This window comes from Balaenoptera physalus, assembly GCF_965194825.1.
Source record: "Balaenoptera physalus genome assembly, chromosome: 8".
In the NCBI taxonomy this organism is placed as follows: Eukaryota; Metazoa; Chordata; class Mammalia; order Artiodactyla; family Balaenopteridae; genus Balaenoptera; species Balaenoptera physalus.
Window position 1 is genome coordinate 11,168,264 of NC_138887.1, and position 18,898 is coordinate 11,187,161.

General features: G+C 39.7%; 1 protein-coding gene across 6 annotated transcripts in view; it reads left to right on the forward strand.

Annotated features, from left to right (window-relative positions):
* GLI3 (GLI family zinc finger 3) overlaps positions 1-18,898 on the forward strand; it is a 282,524-nt gene that overhangs the window by 15,123 nt on the left and 248,503 nt on the right. The window lies entirely within an intron of this gene.

The following is an 18,898-nucleotide window of genomic DNA, read 5'->3' on the forward strand; positions in this document are numbered from 1 at the left end:
CCTAAAGGAGTCCGCTCTAAAGGATTTTAAAAGTTGTTAACGGTTGAGCCTCATCTAGTTTCTGAGTTGCAGGTTTTGCTGTTGGCGTATAGAAATTTAACGTCCTTCATTTGCGTTTAGAGATACAGAAAGCCAACTGTTTTATATGCTGTATGTTTTAATATTTTAAGCAAAGTGTTGAGAGGCATTTCAATTCAAGCATGGAGCACTGAAAATAAATTCCAGAGCCCCCTCTGGTAAAAACAGACTGAAGAAGTGAAGAGTAACCTTCACTTCCTTCTCTGCCTTTCGGCTCTTGAAGGCCATCAGCGCCTTGGCTTTTTGTAGATTTCATAGCCACCCCTGGCCTCTGAGAATTGCTCTCCGCTTTGCCATGTGCCCTTAGGAAGAATGGGCTGGTCCCAGTCCTGGACGCTGCCTACCTGGGTACAAGGATTTGCATCTGCTGAGCTCCCTCCCTCCCTGTGCATTTATATTTTATTTATTCCAAAAAGATTTGACTAGGTTGATTTCCAATTCTTTACATACAATGGGAGAGTCAGAATCTGCTTTGGAAGGTAACAGCCCAGAAGTGTAGGCTGTGAGGGCAGACATGCAGTAAAAAAGCTGCACCTTCCTGTCTGAACTGTGGCACTGCCTGGCCCTGCTCTCTGTGACCAACCTGGTGCACAGTGTGTGCCGCTCACTCTTCTCCTTCCCCGATGTCACCAGTGCGCACTGCTGGCTTGACTGGGCCAGGGGAGGAGGCTGGCATTAAACCTTTCGGCTAATGAGTCCCATTTTGAATGGATCCTTAAGGGAGATCTATTTATGTCTGAGTTAAAATAATGAATTTCCTTTACATACATACGAAACTATATTTCTCTCTTGATTCGTGGTCTTTCAAGTCAGGACTAGAGCTTATTTTAATAGAGCCAGATTTTTGCATTATTCCCATGATGAGGTTTTAGAAGGCATATTTTCTCCTTAAAAAAGCATGCTGTGGCCCTTGTTTCTTTTCTCTGGAATTTGTAAAAATTAGACACGTCTCTTATTTCAGAAATAGAATCAGTCTATGCCATGTAGGTGATTTGGTCATTTTAATAGCAAATTTGTAGGAATAATCGCTTTCTGGATATCACGCTTCATGAAACATCCACGTTGGGTGATTTTTATAGCGGTGTGTGTGAGTGTGAGTGTGTGTGAATGAGTGAGCGTGTGTGTGTAAGTGTGTGCATGAGAACGGGCTGCACCACGTGGAGCCTCCATAAACCACTGTCCTTTCTGTGAATTTCAGCAGAGTAACAATAGCGATCTGTCCTTGCGAAGGTGCTGCCACTTTGGCGATTCCGGCCCCTGGACGCATGCTGGGCAGGTTTTTGGTGCTGTTGCATTTGTCTGGAGCTACTCTGACCATGAGTTCTGCCCATTAACCTGCTTAGGGTGACCAGGAACAGACCTAACCTAATCAGCCCAGCAGCCAGGAAGCCACCGGGGATCAGTATCCAGGGAAGAAACAGTCATGGTTTATAAAAGTTAGTCCTTCAGTCCGAAATAACCACAGAACTGACTCCGAAACCGAATTCCATGGGCTTCCCACCCTGATCAGCCTGGGTCCTTGAAGCACCTCCTAAATGGGTGTAAGACACGTCCTATCTTGGGGCAAAACCTCATTAGTCAGGTTTGCAGGGCTCCTGCGTGAATGATAGCTGTCCTAGAATCCTGTGAGCTCTGACCATTTTTTCAGTGTTCTATTTCTTGTAAGAGATTGACTCCTTTTTGTTTTGGAATAACATAAAGAGCCAACCAAATAAAGGAAAATGGAAGTGGTGTATTTGAAATATCAATGGCAATCCTGCTGGAAGATTCCAGGAAAACCAGCAAACAAGTTTAAAGATGGGAAAAATTGAGACAAAGGGAAATAAACTTTTTTCTTTGTGATTGCTTTACATAAGCAATGCTAATAATTGTAATGATTTATTTTTTTTACAAAGTCCTCTGCAGGATTCATCTAACTAGTTCAGAGCCTCTTGATGGCCCCAGGATCATGCTTAGGAGGGTGTGGAATGGCCCGAATTCTTTGTTCTGCCAGCTTCTACCTGGTGGCACGCTGCCCTTTGCTCTCAGCTCTGGTCACACAGCTAGTCTGGGGGCTTTGGTCTGTGGTTTGGTTTGGGTTTAAGAGCTGGTGTGGGCAGGCTTTCAAAGGTTGGTATACTGTCGTTGCTATGGTCATCCATCCGTCTGTCTATTCTGTCTGTCTCCCGTTCTGTCTTTTCTCTGCACACATTTCAGAAGTGCTTGGATACTTCCACTGAGGCTCTTCACAAAAAGGAAATGAAAATTACTTGGATCCTATAATAGGTAGTACCAATTGCTACTGTTCCCAGGGGGTTCTTAGGCTTTCCTTACAAAGTTCTGCAATTCAGAGACTTGTAAATGAACAATGAAAACTGAGTTCGGCACCAAGATATATTAGGGGTGTAACCTGTGTATTTCTTCTCCCGTCCACGATTTCAAGATTAAAATAAAACAAACAAAAACGTTTTGCTATTGACGCTGTGTTAGGTTGACTTAATTAACTTTTCCAGCCATTATGTGCTGCAATTTGTTCCTGATTGTGAGCCTTCCAGCCAAACCATGCACATTCCTCTGCATGTCCTTACAGATCTGTTTTCTTACTTTTCTCAGCTGAGTATCTACTCCTAGAATAACAGTCATACAGAGTTTTGTTTAAACGCACACATACACACGAACCAAAATGTATGGTTCAGAAACCTTGAACAACATTTTAAGGAAGGATTTGCCTTTTAACATTGAAATTTAAAATAACACAAGTGAAAAACTGTTCTAAATCTTCTATGGATAAAACACAGCCAGATTGATTTTTGTAACATTTAAGAACCTATATCAACATATGAAGCATTCAGTATACTTACTCAGGAACCACAATGTTTGCTTCATGTGTTATAGTTTGATTTTAAGCTCTAGTGTTATTATTAAACATAAATGACAAAAGAGAAGACATTCAGTTTTCTGAATATTTGTTCAGTGCAATTGACATGTAAATGATCATTTTTGGCATCCAAGATGGTGTCTTTCACATATAAAGTGTGCATTCATATATTAGGTGTCACTGTTTACTTAAAAATCTCAAATCTGTTAATATGCTAGTACCTTAAGTAAAATGCCTTAATGATCTGTTTTTTTCAGGTATGGATTCATTACTTTCCAAGCTACATATTGTGTTTTGTGAATAATAGACATTTTTTAATCTAGGTGTTCCAATGTATTAAACATTCTCATTGTCCTATAAAATTTCCTTTAATGACTTGCAAATACTGACTTTTCAATGTGAAGTGTTTTATTTCATTTTTGGCCTATGATTTTTTTTTAAAGGAGTAATCTGATATTTCTTATTAACGTACCACTCTGCTTTAAAAAAGAAAGCAGCTAATAATAAGCATATGTAGGTCCTGGTTTGGGGATCTTTTATCAGATCTGATAGTTATTGGGAACATACCTTAAAGTGATAGAAAGCAGAAATTATCTTAATGGTGATGCAATATGAAACCAAAGTTGATAGATTAATAATGGAGAGGAAGTTCCCTGTTCACTTTGATTCTTTCAAAAGGAGGGCTTGGTTCTCCTCTGCTTAAAAAAAAATTCTTTGAGGTTTCTAAGGGGAAAGTGTTGTGGTTTGCAAATATGTAGGAGATACTTTTTTTTTTTTTAATTTTAACTTTTGGTCACTTCCTGGCCTTGTGATTTTCTTTCAAACTGTCCAATAACTCCTGTGAGTGTTAATCAGGATATCTGTTGGTCTCCTGGCTGGGAATAAGATGGCTCAGAATTTTGTTAAGAGTTGGGAATTCATCAGCTGTTCACCACCAAGATCTCTTGTCTCTTTTTGTCCTTTTTCATGGTAAGAGTTTATGTACCTAATTCTTCTCAGAAGTGGGTGGTCAGTTCACACCAGAAGGCCTGTAGGTTGTGAGTTTTAGGTTTCCTGTCCCTTTAGATGTTCAATCCCTTTTTTCTTGGCCACATCCCGTTTCCTAGCACATGACAGATGGACAGATGGATGGAAAGGACTTTCAGATAACGTGGTTTCACCTTGTAGGGTGTTGGATAGGAGCACCCCTGGGGTTTGGATTGAAAGTTTGGGCTGAGTTCTGGCAACACCAGGGACTAGCTTGGTGCGTGTGGGCAAATTCACTTCTCAAAGTCTCAATTTCCTCAGCTGTTTAGCAAGATATTAATTAGACCCACTTCACAGGATCTTCAGGAGGATTAAGTGAGGCAATGCCTGTACCTTTCTGGTAGGACTGCACCCAGTAAGAGCTTAGCAAAACACCAGCCATCGTTATTAAGACAAAGCATGAGGATGAGTTAAATGTTATGAATCCAGAACAAAACGATTGTGTTTTCTTGAAAATACACATAGGTTTTGAAATTAAGGGGAAAACGTTTGACAAAAGTAATTTTAAATTTGCTGGACTCTGTCTGAAAAATAGTTCAAGGTGTTTCACAAAGCCCCCAAATGACAGAGTTTACACATCTTAAGGAAGAACTATCAAAAAAAAAATTTTTTTTCTCTACCTTCCTTCTAAGCCAGAAAATAGGGAAGGCCATTTTGAGAAAATTTATTTTGATTTCTTTAACCTTGAAAACTACCATTGATTATATGTCTTAACATTAGAAACAGCATATGGTACATCCCTTTTCTTGAGTCTTTTTTTGGGGTAAACTGTTTCCTTTCAGGTTCGTGGTACCCATTTATAGGGTAGTTTGTGCTGCATTAAATTTTATGCTTTTTCAAAGAGCTTTCATGTTTTTAAGCCAACTAACTCATGGCAAATAATCTGATTCTCATAAGAGCCCTGACTCTTTTGAGCTCCAAACTCATGTGTTCCGTTACCTGGTAACCTCTGTCTTCTTGTTTTGGCTGAGTGTATCAGCTTCCCTGTGGTCACCCAGGCTTGAAACCCCACGGTCACCTTTGACCCCTTCCAACCTCCAGCTTCCCGTGTCCTACCCGTTTTGAGGTCCTGGTAGATTTTCCTGTGTGATTATTCACCCACGTGTCCCTTTGGGCCACCCTACTGCACAATGCTATTTCAGACCTCACTACCTCATGCCTAGACAGGTAAAGTGACATCCTCTCCAATCGCTCGGCCCTGATTCATGGAGTTGCTCCTGCCCAATTAACCTTTTTACGGTTATGCCACACCCCTACTCTAGAACCTTCAGTGATTCCCAGCTACTTATAAAATAAAGTTCAAAATCCTTCGCTTAATATTGAGTTATCTTCCGAAATCAGACCCCAGTCTGCCTCTCCAGTCTCTCCAATCTGATTAACTGCAACTGTGCTTTCCCATCTATAACCTGTGCTTTAGCCAATTTGAAGGGCTCCTTGCCTTCATTCACACTGCTCCCCCATAGAATGACCTTTATTCTTAATATCGGTGCACGTTGCATGTTTACCTTCTTCTCAGATGCGACTCTGCCCTCCATCTCTTTCTCTTTCCGTATAATCTTGTGTCCTTCGGGGAGCTACCTAATAACACTTGGTTTTGGGAGGCTTATTTTATTTATTACTCTTTTAATCAATAGACTATGTTTTAGAGAAGTTTTGGATTTACAGAAAAATTGATCAGAAAGTACAGAGAGTTCTTATATACCCCTTCCCCCCCTCCCAGTTTCCCCTATTATTAACATTTTGTAATGGTGTAATGCGTTTGTTACAATTGAGGAAGTAATATGGATACACGATGATTAACTACAGTCCATGGTTTCCGTGAGGGTTCATTCTTTGTCTTGTGTGTTCTATGGGTTTTGACAAATATGTTTTGACAAATATATAATGTCCTGTAGCTGCACCCCTAAAATTTCCCTGTGCCCCATTTATTCATCCCACCCACCTTCCACATAACACTTGAAACTTTTCGACATAGCACCTGGTTTGTCTTTTCCCTGCCTCCCCCTCATCCTCCTTTAGTATTTTGGGCTTGGAAGGCCCCAGCCTACACAGTACACAGACCTGCCAGAACTTTCCTCGGCTCAGTGGAGCAGGGAGCATGTGCAGAACAGCAGTGGTGTGGATGCCAGGGTTCGACCCTGGCTCAGCCACTTTATCACTGTGTGATCTTGGGCTAATTACTTAACATCTCTGAGGCTGGCACAGTAAGTGCTCAAACATGGTAGCTATTTTTAGGAATAGTGATAGCCTCTTCTGGATAAAATCTGGCAGGATTTAATATAGTGACACTTTTCATCTCACTCCTTTCAACACAACATCATTTGTTAATAATCTGTGCATGGTTAAGCTTGAATCTGATTGAGAGAGATAGAGGGTGTTGGCTTACAGAAAATCCTTAAAGTGTGGTGGTCATCAGGACCTAGCTTAACAGACAAGGAGATGATAGGCGATGGGAGCAGGAAACAGTACCTCAAATCACTGATCTTGAAATTGGCACAAGTTGGATTTAAAGAATCAAATTTTCAGGTCTACTCCTCATTCATAAATATGCCTTCACATTATGGGATGAAGTCAGTAATTCTGTGCAAATGGGCTTCCCTGAGGGCAGGGCCGCTCTTTTCTCTTGCATATAGCTATTGGATTTCTCCTCCTAAAGAACAATTCTTGGGTGCTCTGAGAAATCAGGAATAAGTCTCCATCCCTTCTTGTCCCAGTTTTCCAGACTTGGGAGTGAAAAGAAACCACAGCGTTATGTGTTCAGCTTGTGGGAAGTTTCTGGGTTGCCCTGATTACTTGTGATCCAGTGATGTGAGTATTTCACATTTTCAGACAGAAACTGGTCAGAATCAGAAACAGGAACCCAAGAGTTGAAACTCGGGGCCAAAATGGAGCTTGTGGGAGGGCAGTGTCTCTCTGGGGAGGTATCTCGGTGGCCTTCTGCTGGGTACCACTTTGAGCCCCAACTTGGGGGGAGGGCTTTTGTTCCAGGGATGCTAGAGGGTGAGATCGGGAGCGTTGGGAACCACGAGGGTCCCAGGCGGAGAAGGAGGTGGGAGATGGTGAAAGCAAAACCCTTCCCGTTATCGTATTTACGTGGAAACCTTGCCAAATCCACCTGCTGTAATTTCTATTTTTAAAACTTTACATACAGCATCATTTACTTTTTTTTGGTGTACACTTCAGTGAGTTTTGACAGATCCATGAAGTTCTGTAATTACTACCACAGTCAAGGCACAGAACGAATGGTTCCAGGCCCGTCCCCGCCAAATTTTGACAGATACTTGTTTTTAAACTCAGTGTAGTAATAGTTACCTTATGAGTCACTGATAATAATAGAAAGCATTAGAACTGTAGAAGTTGCTTGATGTTACGGTTTTTTTGTTTTTAAAAAATCCGTGAGTTTTTAGATCCTGTTTGCTATACTCAGTTAGTTTTCTTTTCCTTTCTATCTAAATATTTCATATTGAATTGGTAGTAGAACTAATATGTTCTTAAAAACTGCCCAGAAACATATAACCTTCTGTCTCTGCCAGTCTGAGTCTTTTTTGAGTGTCCAATCAATGTATTGTTTCCTTTTAGGCCAGTTGAAGATGCCATTTTATACTTAAAACTACAAGGCAGTCATATTAATGAGGGTTTTTTTTGTTGTTGTTTTGCTACCATGAATGAACTGCAGGAGAGTGTTAGAATGAGAACATTTAATGCAGCTCTAACCTAGAAGAAAAGTATCCAAGGCTTTGTTAAGTCTTTCTTTTTTTTTTTTTGGTAACATCATTCTTTTCCCCTTTACTTTTATAGATAGGACTTCATCTCAGGTAGGGGAAATTTTTCTATAAAAGTTATTCTTACTCTGACTTAGGCTGCTGTTTTTTTTTCCTTTTTCACTCTTTTTTTTTTTTCTCTTTCTTTGACTCTTTCCTCTTCTTGGTCTCTTTCTTTTTTTTTCCCCCCCTTTAGTTGTAGAAAGTTGAGTTCCATCCCAATTATTAAATCTTAGGAGACCATTCCCACATGGTTCCGTAAATGGTAGCTTCATCCTGCGTTCTTTCATCTCTTCCCCTGCTCTCTGGCTTGACAGTTGAAAAGGTCTGACTGTGCCACACAATGGTTTGATTGGTTTCTCTGGGGGAGACTTTTCCCTGCCTCATCATTCGCCAGGCAGGTGGACCAGAAAGTCTCTTGATTCTTTTGTTGCCTCTCAAAGTCCGAGGTCTTTGACTGAATAAATCCGCCGTCATGGGATAATTTGCTAAAAGGAGTCTGAAAGATGTGAGAGAAAAGCCTCCCGACTTGGGTGCTGCATTAATGAAATCACGGGGCCTTGGAGTTTGCAATTGAAAAATCACCAGGAATGCAATGGGTGGAGACGGGGCTTCTTTTATTTCCCATAATAAACTTTTAGTTCTATCATTTAAAGCACGCCTAGCCCTTTGCTGGCCCACTGGCCCGAGTGTGTGTTTTTTTTTTTTTTTTTTTTTTTTAATACCCATGTTTCAGGGGACAGCCCTGTCCGGCTGAAAGCCATTTGGGTGCTGTGTCTAGTTAGTCATTAGATTATTACTAGTAGATGGAAAGAATTCCATATGACAGGACTAAGGTTGAGTTAACACAGGACGAAAAGTAATTTACAGATAGGCTGTCCCCAGCCATCTTTGTAGCCCCTGATAAGGTTTCATTTCAGAATGGATACGCGACATTTCCACTTACGGGCCCATTCTGCGACACCTGTGATAACAGCTTCTGGATCCTAATTGAAATTGGTTTCAAAATGGATTTTCACTTTTCTCTGTCTGTGGAAAATATTGAATGGACTCAGAGCTGCCACAGAGAACCCCGGACCTTGGAAAATGGAGCGGGAGGCTAGGATCATCTTTCATAACAGTGTCGATGATATGACAGTTTTGTTATCCGTCTTATTAATGAAATCATTGATCATCTGATGAGGGAGATAATAAACTACATTTCCGCCTCCCCCCCCACCAGTGTTCCCGAAGCGCAGTTAGATTCGGATTACCAGTAAGGAGGGGGGAGAAAAAAACAAACAACTATGGAACGCAAGTCGTCAAGGTCGATGAAAAGTTTTCCTTCCCCAAGGGAGCGTTTCAGATCAGAACATTCTGAGTGATTGCAATCCAAGTATTTTGAAATTATAGAAGCCAGCGTTGTATTTGAAGACTATCTTTTTGGCCAAGTCACCAGCATTTTTAGTCAAGACCTATAAAGTGAAATTCACAAGTAGAAAGGGCAGTTCTGAATTAAGTGCTTTGTAATGGGGAGAATGGGGAAAAAAATCCCCAGATTCTCCCCTCCACCCCTAGGGTGAAGGGATTTGGGGCTTGTCCTGGGTGGGTATAGTGGACGAGGAAGACCAAACTGAAGGAAAAGTAGCTTACTGTCTGTCCCTCTCTTAAAGCGCTCTGGGAATCCTAGTAAGATGGGAATTAGGTTTGGATTTAACGAGGTGGCTCTATTGTTTGGTGTTGGGCTGCTTTGGAATGTGCCCTCTTGTTCCTCTCCAAGGAGGGGAAGAGATGCTGATGGCTCTCATGTTTCATGGTGAATTGTATTCTTAGGTGTTTCTCCATTCTCAGAGCCAGCAAGGATCAATCCAGTCCCATCTGAGCTTGAAACAGGAGCTGTGATCAAAGGCTCTAATGATGTCACTGGTCTCTGGTGATTGATTAGGAACAGAAGTTCTGGAGAATTCTGCCTTTCCTTATCATTTCCAATTCATTAGTGTCTACCATTAGAGTAGCTAGCTCTTCATTTCTGTAAAATTATAGAAAAGAATGATATATAAAATATTGTATTTTTCTTCTGGATCTGTCTATCTATCTATGTCTATTTTTTTTTTTTTTTAAGTTTATTGGAACCATGGCTGCCTTTTATAAGCAGTCTTCCCCTTTAAGTACACTGCAGAGAAGTAGAGTTCGCTATATAAATCGGGGTAAGTATTTGGGAATTTAAATTGGGATAGTATTTGAGAGTGAAAACAGTTCCATTGTTTCCAAAGCAGTTTAAGCATATATAGGTAATTACATGTTAGGTCAACATTAAATATATTTAAATATTTTATTACCTTGGAAGTTTATGATTTTAGGACTTTTTAAGTTCTTTTAGTTATTTTTATGGAACTATCTAACATTTTTCCTCTTGCCATTGAGAAATAAAAACAAATGCATTTCATGCCAAGAGGTGACAAATCTTACGACTGGGGAAGATGCAACTTGAAAGAAAATCATAAAAAACCGAGAGAGAGCCTGAGAGATCTCTTTCTGGAACTGCTCTTGCCTGTACTGTAACTATTGGCTTAGATCCACCTGGGGTGGGGATTGATTGCAAAAGCATTGAAAAAAAATTCTGTTTTGGAAGGCTCTGCAGCCCAAGGAAGAAAAGTTGAATGGAAAATAGAGAATGTGAATTATATTAAAGTGACTGTTACCTTCTATGGTTTGCTGTTGATTGTCAAGGACTATTGCCTCCTGCTTGCTTAGAGCTAATTCCTTTCATAGAAAACTTCATTCTGAGAACTGCTCTCTGAGTAGGACTGATACATGTGTTCATAGTCTAGGGTGAGTATCTAAAGAGAAGTGATCATGCAAATGAGCCTTTGGGAAAAGATGGTGAGGCAATTATGAATACTAAGCTTTAATGGATGTCAAAGACTCCCCTTTCACAGAATATTTTTGTTCTATTGGCAGTGATAAGAAAAATAATCCCAGACTCTTGCCCGTAACCAAAAGAGAACTTCTAGAAAGAATACAACAAAGGCATGGTTAAAATAATGGGACTTGCAGCAATGTAAATATTTTCTGGTAAAACAGGAATCTAATATTCAGTTGAAGATTTCTTCCAAGCATTTAAAAACTAGAAAACACACAGTGGCCCATTTCACATTAAGTTTAAATCAAATCTGTCTTTAAAAAAACTAATGTTTCTAGGCTTGTTTTCAAATTCTGGCAAGATTTAGAGCAGTAGAAAAGTTCCTTTCCTATAAATGTTGACAGCAGTTCCGGTGGAGGCTAACAATATTTTATAAATAGAGTTTGCTTAGCAAAAACCATATGTACGCCTAGTGAAATAAGCTCACATTTATTTATGTTTTGATTTATAGAAAACATGTGCCCCTTGACAAAGCCTTTGGGCTCTTTTCCGCAATTAAAAGGAATCATGCTTGAGAAAAATAGCTACCGTCTTAACGGGAAACTTTTTCACATCAGTTGAAAGCATTTTCTTTGATCACTTTCACACAAATTGAGAATATTTTCATCCATCAGCTTGACCCCCAAAATTGGGTGAATTGAAAAAAAGATGTCTATAAATATGTACACATACACACATATATCAGCATATATATTGGTTGAATATTGGGGAATCCCAGATTTTTAAATCTTGGGTAATATGAAAGTGGTAGTGTACAGTTTTGTAGCAGGAATTATTTTATTTCATTTTTATTTAAAAAATTTTATTGATGCTTATTCTTGCTGTGACTCGTGTTGGTGCAGCATGAGGTGGTCTCCTGTTTGGTTTGATTTGGGTTTTTCAGACTGAAGACGGGCACAGATTCTGTGTGTACCTGTCGCTCGGGCTTCATCTAGCTAAAATAGCTGAAAAATATCTCTATCTTGATCCTCTTTCGAGCAACAACAGATAATAAGGCAAAAGAAGGATAAGAAGGTGGTTTGCAAATCTCTCATCCCTGTCCTTTGAAGAAAAGACTTCAAAAGTCTTTTCTGTACTTTTTTTTTTAAGAAAAAGACTGTATAATTTAGTTAAAAAGATGTTCCTTTTGCTTATTGATCTTTCAGGAAGTTCAGGATTGGGAGCGTGTTGCTGAGAAGGAAAAAACCCCTTTTTTACCTTAAGAAAGAAGTGGTTATATTTGCTGGGACCAGGCTACAAAATACTGTTCTGTTTCTGTTCTAGACTAGACTGGATCAATGGTTTTCACACCGCTGGGGGGGTGGGAGGAGGGTGCAGACAAAGTCAGTGTTTAACTATAAAAACTTCATGATACTTGAGTATACTAATGATACAGGTACAAATCTTACATGTAAGGGCTAGTATAATTTGGTACCTTGTTTTAACTGGGGGGGGGGGCGGGTTTTATTTTTAGATACAAGTGAGAGATTATATGTGCTTTAAAAAGAGTTAAATTAAGAAAATTTTTCATTGAAGTATAGTTGATTTACAGTGTTGTGTTAGTTTCAGGTATATAGCACAGTGATTCAGTTTTACATATATGTGTGTGTATATATGTGTGTATATATATATATATATATACACACACACACACACACACACACACACACATATATATATATCTCCTGAATATATATATCCATATATATCCATATATGTGTATATATCCATATATGTGTATATATATACATATATATACACATATATATATATCCTGAATATATATTTATATATACACACACATACATATATATGTATATATATCTATATATATAGATAGATTCTTTTTTCAGAGTCTCTTCCATTATAGGTTATTACAAGATATTGAATATAGTTCCCTGGGCTATACAGTAGGTCCTTGAGAGTTAAATTTTTAGAGAAAATCTTTCTCATGAAGGTGATGTCAGTGTCTCACGCCCTAGGAAAGCCTAGCTCCTAGCTCCATGCACTCAGGAATAGGTACCATTGAGTCTGGTGGCTGATACCTCTAGGCCAGCATGGCATGTAAGAGGAGTGAACCATCTTTTACAGCATGGGGGCTTCATTGGGAATCCAGGAACCCTTGAGGTTCATGCTTCAGAGAATGGGCCAACCCTCTGAAATTACTTTATGCAATGCTTTATGGGCGTGAGCCTATATCCTCTTTGTTCAGGTTCTTAAAGAGACTTGTAACCTAGTATTTGCCAGAGCCACTGGTCTGCAGGTAGGCTTTGGAGCTCTGACTTTCTTTAGGGAAATACTGATTGAATGATTAGAATTGCTCTTTGAAGGAATGATGTTCTATGAGAAGAGAACCTCTTAGGGGTGAGGGGAGATGAAAATGAATCTTTCTCATGTAAAATGTGATGTGATAACCATAGTCGTGACCCAGCTTACTTGATAGAGGCCACACATTAGGAAGTCAAAAGACTGCTTCCACATCACTTTATTGTTTTAAACGAGGAACTTGAGTATCTGATTTAAAGAGCTCTTCCCCACGAAACTCTGTGTCTATGACATTCGCCTAAGGTTCCCTAGGAATTTAGAAGAGTGAAAAATGACAGGAAAGATGTTAGGTAGATGAGAGGCCCTTGAAAGGAATGAGTTAACATAATCTAAGTTGAAAAAGGGAAATCCACCATTCTCTTTAATCTGTATCAGTCACATGTATGTGTCCCTCTTGGGTTAAAAGCCACCGAAGATTGTGTTTAGGCCAAGATGTGTGGTCACACTGTTAAGTAAAAGTAATACCGAGTATTTTGGAGGGCTGTCTATAGATATTAGTTTCAGGTGCACGGGTAGGGAGATTTTTGCCCCGTTTTGACTGAATTGCGGATAATTACACAGAGTTGCCACAAAAGCAATGGATCCTCTGAAATCTGAGATGTGCGTGTCCTTGATTTAGACCTGGTGTCATTCGTTACCGACCTGATTTCCTGCACTGGTCTTCCTGGGAGTACTTGGGCATGGCTGGAAGGAACATTTGACTCTTGTGTGAGACTAACTCTTCCCAGACCACAGTCCTCTTTTAAACGTCCCAAACATCCTCAGAGAGGGGTCTGCCTAGTTCTCTGTTTGGCATCTGGTTTGATGTCGTTACATTTTATCACGGGCCTTCTCGCTGAGAGCTTTAGCAAATTTCTTTGATGCTAATTTAGTCGCTTTAAACTCTGGAGTGGAAAAAAAGAAACAAAACCAAGAATACAATAAACTTTGATTACTAGTCTCCTAAACACTGCATCTCTCAAGTAACCCATATTTGTCATTATTTTTTGAGAATGGAATTCATAGGGGGAAGCTGTTCAGATACAGCCCAGGGAAGGGGGCAGAGTCAAAGGCCAGAAGACACCGCCCTTCACAGGTTGCCTTGGGAAGATGCTGCACCCTCCAAGGAAGACGAGATGGTTCCTTATACTATAATTATTAAAATAATGCATTTTCAGGGAATTCCTCAGCAGTCCAGTGGTTAGGACTTCTCACCCTCACTGCCAAGGACCCGGGTGCAGTCCCTGGCCGGGCAACCAAGATCCCACAAGCTGTGCCTCCAGGCGTCCAAAATCATAATCATAATCATAATCATAATGCATTTTCGAAAGCGTTTCAGTGAAAATGGAACGTAAAGGGGTATGGGGAGTGAAGGACGTGCTTAGCACAGCCCGAGACCTTAGAACTACCCTTATTGTTCTCTGCTTTCCTCTCTCAAAGTTTTTTTGTGTGTGTGTTTAGTTTTATAAAAGGAATACCTGCTCACTGGGAAATTTAGAAATGCATAAAGAAAAACATGGGCGTGTCTGGGAATCTCACCACCCAGAGATAACCTTGGTTAACATTTTGGTATATTTTCAGGTTTTTTTCCTCCATTTTCTATGTCGAGTACTACAGGTTCAGGTGACCATATGTTTGGGGCATATTTCTACGTCATGTGCTACTTTTCTTCAACCTGACTTTAATGGTGATGTAATTTATTCACCCATTCTTCTTATCATTTATGTTCTTCTTTTCTTCTTCCACTTGTAAATAAGGATGTGGTGAAAATCCTTAAACAATCTGTATGCTTTGAATACCTCTTATCAAATTAACTCCAAGAAATGCAGCAACTTATATTTCCATCAGCTGTTTATGTGTGCTCACTTTCAGAAATGCTTATTAATATGAGTGAAATCTTTTTAAAGAAAATGTGATCGGTGAAAACGTCACCTCATTTTTAAAACGTTTTTCATTGAAGTGTAATATGCAGAGAGAAGAGTGCGTATAGTGTAAGTGAGCAGCTTTGATGAATTTTCCCGATGTGAACACATCATGTAAACAGCACGCAGATCAAGAAAAAAAACACTACCAGTTTTTCTCTGGATATATGCCCAGGAGTGGGATTGCTGGATCATATGGTAGCTCTATTTTTAGGTTTTTAAGGAACCTCCATACTGTTCTCCATAGTGGCTGCACTAATTTACATTCCCACCAACAGTGCAGGAGGGTTCCCTTTTCTCCACACCCTCTCCAGCATTTGTTGTTTGTAGTTTTTTTGATGATGGCCATTCTGACTGGTGTGAGGGGATATCTCATTGTAGTTCTGATTTGCATTTCTCTAATAATTAGTGATGTTGAGCATCTTTTCACGTGCCTCCTGGCCATATGTATGTTTTCTCTGGAGAAATGTCTATTTAGGTCTTCTGCCCATTTTTTGATTGGGTTGTCATACTGAGTGAAGTAAGTCAGAGAAAGACAAATATTGTATGATATCTGATATCGGTTATATGTGGAGTCTAAAAAAAATGATACAAATGAACTCATTTACAAAACAGAAATAGACTCACAGATGTAGAGGACAAACTTATGGTTACCAGTGGGGAGGGATAGTTAGGGAGTTTGGGATTAACATGTATACACTGCTATATTTAAAATGGGTAACCAACAAGGACCTACTGTATAGCACAGGGAACTCTGCTCAATATTATGTAACAATTTAAATCATTTGAAAAAGAATAGATACATGTATGTGTATAACTGAATCATTTTGCTGTACACCTGTAACTAACACAACATGGTTAATCAACTATACTCCAATATAAAATAAAAAGTTAAAAAAATAAAAATAAAAATAATCTAAAAAAAAACCCCCGCCACTACCAGTGCCTGGAAAGGATGTCTGACATCCTGGTTAGTTACTTCTCCGGCCCCAAGGGCTGGCTCTGTTCATCCCTTCTGCTGAGGGGGGCATCTAGATGGTTTCCAGTGTGAGGAGCGTTGGCTGTTAGGTACCTGCCTTTTGGTGGACCTGTGTGCACATTTCTATTGGTTAGGTACCTAGAATAAAATTGCTGCATCCTAGGGGTGCATATATTTAGCTTTAATAGATACTGTTCAATAGTTTTCCCAAGTGGTTGTACAGAATTTTTCCTCATTCTTGCCAAACTAGGTATTTTCTCTATTTTTCATCTTGGCCATTCTGTTGGCTGTGTAGTGTTTAGTTGTGGTTTTAATTTGTTCCGGATGACTAAGGGAGTTAAGTACCTTTTTAGGTATTTATTGGTCATCTTAATATGCCCTTTTGTGAAGAATCTGTTGTGTCTGTTGGAAACTTTTTTTAAAATTTGTACTTCTTTGAGGGTAAATAATTATTTAGTAGTTGTTCTATCATTGATTTGAAATGATACCTATATCTGACATTGCCTTAAAATATTTTATAGCTTCTTATTCTGAACTCTTTTATGCTATTGGCCAGTTTGTTCTTTAGCCAGTAAGTACCACACTCTTAGATGTTATGACATATATTTTATTTGAGAGTGCCGTTATCTTTTATGATTCTTCCTTTTCAAATGCTTCTCGGCTCTTTTTCAAGTTTTTTCTTCTAGAAGAATTTTAGGAATTCTTCTAAAATTTGGAACTACTTGTTTATGAATTCATCCATACGTAGTAAAAGTATAAAAACATGAACGAATGCAATTGATTTCAGCAATAGAGGTTGCCTCTGGGGAGAGTGGAAGGGGAATAAGATGGGGAGGGTTCAGATGTATCTGTACTATCTTACTTCTTGAAAGAGAAAAGATTTTAAGCAAATATGGCAAAATATTAACATGCGTTAAATCTGGGTGGTGGGTGTCCTGATGTTACTTATATTATTCTCTGAAATATGTCATGATGAAAAGATTCCCCTTTGGGATTTTATTTGGAATTATATTCAGCTAGCTTATCTAGGCTTTGTAACTATACTGGCTATAAGAAACAGCCTTGGTTGCTTTTCTGTCTCATTTTCACAAGGTTACTCTCTTCCCAGACGCACATCAAAGCGCACATAAATGCACACTCTCTTTGGCGCCCATGTTCTGCATTCATCTTCAGAAGTATTTTTTAAAAAATCTGTCACTTATAAGAAAATACGTAGGAAATCACAGTTGGCAAGACCTAACAGGTGTTTGCTTTATTTTCACCTTTTATACTTTAACATGTCCTGGAAGCAATTTAGTTTTTCTTTTGTCTCATCTGTGTTGAATTGAAAGTTGCAGGTACATCGATAAGTACTTGGGTCAATGTAAATACCTCTTGTATTCTCTCAGGACAGATCTGATGCTCCAGTTTCTTGGTATCAGGCTAGGTTTTTATCAAGCACCAGCAGCTGCCCTCTCTATGCCTTGATAGTGGTATCTGTTACGTGGTGGCTTTTTCTACTGAAATCAGTCAGTGCCAGGATCAAGGATTAGGAGTGGGTTGAGGGTCTTTGTTATTTGTTTGTTTGTTTGTTGTTGGGAGAAGATTGATTCAATGGAAAAGGCCAAAGGAATCTTGGTACTCTCATTTTTGACCTTGGAGTAACCTTGGTTCACTCATGACTCGGGCGTAGAGGATTTAAGTGGATGTTGGTTGTGGCCAAGTGGAAGAGAGAGGTCTGTGAAAGGTCTGGTGTCAGTTCTGTGTGTGACATGTTGCTATGATGCACGTGTATCCAGCAGAACTCATAAAGAGAGGCAAATCACAGACACCTTTAAGGACACCAAGTGGCAGAATATTCGTGCCTTTGAAGATAGGAAGTGTTGCCTTCAAAGGTGTAATTCCAGTAGCTTCTTAAGCCTCAACTTCATACACTTAAAAGCATGCCCACAACCTGTTGCCTAAAGCTTTTGGAAATAACTTAGAGACATGATTCTTGTTTATTCTCCAAATTTCAGATCATCCAGCATTTTGTTGCCTTTTTGTCTGGGGGGATACACATTCACCAGAGTGATGACAATAAGCACAGAAAATTTGCCAGCCCCCAGAGAAATTCAAACTTCCTCCCTTTTTCCCCACAGGAGTGTCTCGGGGAAATCGCGCATACAATAGAACTTTTCATGTCTAGGCCCTGCCCAGGGGATTTCTGTCTAATAAGAACCTTTTCTTTTTTTTTTTTTTTTTCTTAAGCATACCCATATGGAACAAAGCTCAGGAAGAGGTTGGGGACCGAATGCAGGGAAAGAAAATATAGAAAACCCTGGACCATCCGATTTTCCCAAGTTTCCTTTGCACCCAAGTCCAGGCAATTATAAGTGAAAGGTTCTATTTTACTGATGTCCTGCCTGTAGTCAACATTCTTGAATAACATATGGTTTCTGCTCTGAAGATACTTATAAGTGAAGGTGTAACCAATCAAATTATAGTACACTGATTTGGTGCAGTATAAATGATACCTACCGAGTATCAAGGAAAGCCTCCTCACTTGAATTAGATCTTTTAAATGTAATTGGTTAAGGCAGGGGTAGACAGGACTCTGGACAATGAGGGCTGGAGGATAAAATAAAGAAGAAAGATGTTCCAGGTAGAGGGAGCTATGTAAGCAACCACTTGGAAGCAAGGATGTTCTTGGTGATTTGGGGAATTGATTCCAGTCAATGCAGGTTGCTTATTGGATGGGCACGGGTCGAGGATAGGGAGCCTGATGATGGAAAATGCTACTGAAGAGGCATATGGAGTCCATATGGTAGAGGCCCATGAATGCACCGCTAAGAAGTTTGGGCTTCATCCTGAAGGAGAGTGGGAAGAGGGGAGTGATAGGGTGTCATCTGCTTAAAGATAACACGTTTGTCCGTGGTGAGAAGGACGGCTCGCACTGCGGGGAGAATGGACGCATCCCGGCCATCAGGAGGCTGCGGTGACCTGGTGGGGAAGTGGAGGGCAAAGGACACCATGTGGAGGCAGGCAAAGGAGAAAATAGGATTGTGGACAGAGAAATGAGCGCGACTTGGCGGAAGTAATCTGGTTGTAAATGTTTCGATTTCCGGTGTT